We start from the raw sequence: 5,566 nt of genomic DNA, 5'->3' as shown, positions 1-5,566 counted from the left end.
AGTTTTAGCTACAGATTTTTCAACATTTCATTCTCTTAAGTGAAAATATACTTTAGAGACTGAAATATTTAAGAAAACGTGTCTAGAAGCTTTTTGCATAACAACTGCTGCTTTTTCTAGAAACACTGTAAGAAAAAATAGTTATCGGACTTCAGGGCTGAATATCTCCCAGTTTTACCAGTAATGATCCATTTGATTTTGGCAAGTTACTTATTCTCTTTGTGCTTCAGTTTTCTCATGTATTAAATGTGGATACTGATGCTAAATTGTAGAGATTATTTGGGTATTAATATATGAAACCACTTAGAACAGTACCTGCATTATAGTGAGTATTCAGTAACTTTTGCCCACTCCTAGTAAGCAGCTGTTTTACTCAGTTTTGTATTGCTATAACTGAATATCACAGACTGGGAATCTTACAAAGAATGAAGGTTTATTCAGCTCATAGTTCTGAAAGTCCAAAGTCAAAGGGCTGTATGTGGTGAGGGCCTTCTTGCTGATGGGGACTGTGCAGTCCTTGGGTGGTACAGTACATCACGTGGCTAGATGGCAAAAGTATGTGTCAGCCTTGGTCTATTTCCTTCTTCTAATAAAAGTGACCAGTGTTCAATCATGGGGTCCCTACTCTAATGTTCTCAATTAATCCTTACATACCTCCTAAATGACCTGACTCTTAATAGCATAGTCTGATGATTTAGTTTTCATCCTTTTAGTACCTTACAATGGGGATTAAATTTCAACATGAGGGTCAGAAGGTGGCATAGTGGTTAAGGCACTGGACTTCTATATGGCCAACCAATGTTCGAGTCCCAGAGCCAGGAGCTTGTAACTCAAGTCAACTGTGTGTGCATGCATGCCCAAAATCCTGAGAGGAAAATGGAGAAAGGATTGTGGCATGGCCATCCCCCCTGAGAGATTATTTCTCACTTTTTCTCTCTCCATCTCTCTTTCTGTCTCTCCAGTGAGTTCATGTGCCCTATAGCAAAAATCTTCTAAGATACATAAATTTCAACATAAATTTGGTGGGAACATTGAAATCATAGCAACATTCAAAGAAATTTCTTTTTCTGTGTGAAAATGTTCCCATTGGAAAGATTCTGTTTTGATTGGAGAAGTTCATCAACAGTCTTTTATTTGTTTTAACATATACTACTTGCCTTCTGTTTAGTGAAATGTTTGTTTTTCTATCCCCTTTTTCTCTGTAACGTTTTTCTTTGTAATACTGGTACTTAAACATGCACACACGTTATAAGTTATATATTCAACTTATATTTGTTGGTGGCCTCTGAGGTTAGTTACTTAAGATAACTATAACTAATTCACTTAATAGTACTACAGATTTGTAATACTAAAACATGTTTTTAGAATTATAAAATTTATCTCTGATTCAAAGCATATCATATAGAGGAAACATTAGTCAAGATAAAAGCTAGGTCAAAAACATTTATTAATGTACTCAAGACAGTGTGGTTGCTGTTAGAAATAAAATAGATATAAAAACAGGAATTTTGCCCATCAGGAATTTGAAATACAGTTGGAGAAATATGAATCATAAACATGAAGCAAAATGAGACTCAAACAGATGAGTTAGAAAACAATAACTATTATTTTTTACAAGATTTATTTACTTAATTGTTATTATTATTTATCTTTTAATTTTACCAGAGAAAGACAGAGATAGAGAGAAAGGGAAAGTGAGAAAGTAGGTCACCAGTTCTGGGACTCAAACTACAGTCAGTCATGTGGGAGTCCAGCACCCCATGCCAGCACCAGTAATTGTTCTCATATAAGTGATATAGACATTTTGAGAAGGGAAGCATTATATAGTAGGCTGAAGAATTCTTGAAGATTTAGCAAGGAGCTGCAATATCAATATTCTAGTTAATCTATTTAAATTCAGCTTAACTCATGCATACCATTTCTATAGCATTGGAAGGATATAGAAACTTTGCCAGGCAAAGCAAAGATTTTAAATCTTTGCAGGGGGGAGGGGCAGTAGATGGTGTAATGGTTATGCCGCTAAACTCCTACATGGTCGATCATGGTTCACATTCTGGACCTGGAGGCTTGAAACTCACACAGTTTCAAGAAAATGGAGGAGAAGGGATTGTGGTGTGGCCATCCCTCTTGGGGGCCAATTTCTCACTTTCTGTCTCACTGTCCTCTGTAGTAAGCACATGCCCCCTATAGCAAAACTCTCTCTAAAAAAAATCAATAAATCAGTCTTTGGGGATTGGTATATAAAGAGATGAAAGAAATTAATGAAATAAAATGAGGTAGTGTTGGGAGTGGGAAAATACTGAGGGAATGGATTGCACGAATAGAGGAAATTGGGGAGATAAGTCTGGGTAGAAGGTCAAGATCACTTAGAGTATGGGTAGGATTGGGTTGTCACCATAAGGATGGCATGAAAGTTTGACATTCATCCTGAAGCTCTTAGGTAAGACATATTATTCAGTTGGCTCATCTTTAGACTGAGGAATCCAGGAAGCTTTTCAGAATACAGTCTGTGGCTCATAGATTACAAAGGGAGAAATTTATTTTACAGATTACATTGATATTACTATTCAGAATATAGTAATGTGACTTTAAGTCCTAAAATGGCTTCAGAATGTGAGGGACTACTTACATGTCCTTTAATAATATATATTACTATTTGAGAAATAAATTACTCTAATCTTTTATGAGTAATTGAACTTTTGTTTGTTGGTGGCTACCATGGAAATAGTGAGGCATGAAGATTTATATTACAAGTGGGAGAGGAATGTTAATAAGAGGAGTTCAGGCAGCTGATGATGAAGGATGGAATGGAGGTAGCTGTGTGCCTAGAGAGGGTGTGGCAAATCAAAGGCACTTGAGAAGGTGAATCACCAAAAGTGTTTTGCTGAACATCTCAAATTCTGTCTATTTTACAGAAAAGAAAAACCTGTTTTATCCCTATAGTTAAGTGAAGCAAGCCAGAGAATGAAAAAGAGGCATTGTATGTCCCTACTCAATATATACTGAATTCCAGCACCTTATGGCAGAAACTGAATGATTGGTAGGTATAAAAGCATGGCGAGTAATGATGGTACTGGAGGCAGTGGAAGAGGAAGGTGGAAAATGGAGGGTGAGAGGAAGGGAATCAAGGGGAAGAAGAAAGAAGCAAAACATTTAAGGGAGCCCAAATGGAAAGAAATTTGTAGATTATAATGTTTATGGTAATGTCCTTGACTGAACCAATATGCAATATATCATGATAGGAAAATTCTGATACACAGTGATTAAATGCAAAAAATAAAATAAAAATTAAAAATGATTTGAAAAGGACAATAGTAATTTCATAAAGCATGTAACAAGTTTATCTGGGAAAGGAAGGAGACAGAGAACAAAGTAAGAATAAGAAAAACTGAAAGAAAATAGACTTAACTTTCCCTGTTCTTCAGGGAGGGCTCCTGGAGAAGAGATTCAGTCTGGATGAGAGGATGCTTATCAGCTGGCACTGGCTGACCACACACTTACTCTGCCTTGCCTACATCTAAAACTGCAAAAACACATTGGACATTTTAAAAGAGAATCTCAATAGAGTTACTATGCAAGACATTATGAGAGTGGATGTGAAATTTCCTTTCTGTTGATTCCTGGAAAAGGATCAACATAGAAAAGAGGATTTAAAAAATATTTCACAATCAATGCTGTTTCAGCAAAAATTTAAAAAATGACATTGCTGATAAGACACTTGTAGAATAGTTATTTATTTATTTAAATTTGCTAGAGGGCACATGTACTCTTGAGAGAGAAAGAATGAGAGACAAAGTGAGAAGGCACTCCCCATCAGGGATAGTCACTGTAGTCCCTTTTTTCCATTTCTTTTTTCAGAATTTTAGGCACACATGCATATGTGCCTGGTATGTTTCTCAAGCTTCCTGGCCCAGGACTTGAACCACTTGGTTGGCTTTGTTGGAAACCAGCTGCTTTAACTGCAACACCACAGGCTGGCCTAGATAGTCCCTTTTGAAAAGTTATTTTAGCCATCTAAAAGGAATAACTCATAACTCACATGTAATTGTATGGTTGGTATATATGCATTCATATATTTATCTGCACATTATTCTAATACACCCAAGAAAATCACAAGCTGATAGGTTTTCCTGATCTTTATTTTCCAGTAGACTCACAGTAGTAGTTGTAGATGTTAAAAATAAGGAAAAGCTTATTTTTTTCCTACTTTGCAAGCTGCCTTGGCCTTTGGCATATAAGCAAATGACAAATTTCAAGGTTGAATTGGCCCCATCAGCATGCGTTCTAATTTTTGCCACACTCTACACAAGAAAGTGCTAAGTGGAGGTTGATGGGAAGCTGGGTGATTTGTAACTTTTTAAATAGGCTCATTAAGCACAACATCAACACAAGTCTGCACACTTTGTTCCTGCTTGGGATGGCTGCTAATTATTCCCTACTGGCCAAACCTGTTACAAGAGCAATATAGCAAGTCAAAAGTTGGGACTTTGCTAGAAAACCGTTGATGAATATCTGTTCATACTTGTTTAGAATTCACAGTTAACTTTCTTGTCAGCCAATTCTCATTTTGAGGCATTGCGTATCTTGATCAAAAGAGGCATCAGTAGACTAGTGTTCTCAGATGATAGGGCTTTGCCCTGCAATGAATGAGGTCAATGTTATCCAATCACTCAAGTGTGATCTGATTGTAATACAGGCATATCTCAACGAATTCTACTTTGTGACCCATCTAGTCTAATTCACATTTCCTATTTAGTCATTGTTCACTCAGAAATTACTCCACTTTCTTTTCCAAGATAGGTGCCTTCATGGCCATTTCCTTAGGACGATCATGGCTGCAAGAACATCTGTTTGCAGAAAAGGAGAGGGAAGACCTTTATGGTGAAGTAATTCATGCAGTGCTCTCACATACTTCATTCATTCATTCCTAGAGATCAGAAACTAGGAATGAATGAATGATCACTAGGAATGAATGAATGAGAGAACTTATATTGAGTTACTGAGTTGATTTAATTCATGCTAACAATGATAAGACTGTCACACATTTATCCTGTATCTTAAAATAAGTACTCTTGTACTGGAATTTTTTGTTTGTTTGAGAGAAGTTTTTGCTATAGCGTGCATACACCCACCAGAGACACAGAGAGTGACAGAGAGCCAGGAAGCAGGAAGTCACCCTCCAGAAGGGGTGACCACACCACAATCCCTTCTCAATTCTCCTCCTGAGATCTTGGGCATGCATGCACACACACCCAACATGAGTTTCAAGCCACCAGGTCTGGGACTTGAGCTATGTTTGGCCATTTGGGAGTCCAGCAACGTAACCACTATGCCATCTTCTGGCCCCTGGACAGTCTATTTTAATCTCCACAATAACCCTTTTGTAATAGGTATTATTATTTTCAATTTACAGATGGAGATACTGAAGATTACAGAGATCACCCAGGTGTTAACTGGTGGTGTTGGGGACCAGCAGATGGCGTAATGGCTCTGTCGCTGGACTCCCATGTAGTCGACTACAGTTCGAGTTCCCAACCTGGTGGCTTAAACTCACACTGGGTGTGTG

This window comes from Tupaia chinensis, unplaced genomic scaffold, assembly GCF_000334495.1.
Source record: "Tupaia chinensis unplaced genomic scaffold, TupChi_1.0 Scaffold000478_3, whole genome shotgun sequence".
NCBI lineage: Eukaryota > Metazoa > Chordata > Mammalia > Scandentia > Tupaiidae > Tupaia > Tupaia belangeri.
Note: the sequence above shows the minus strand (reverse complement) of the source record.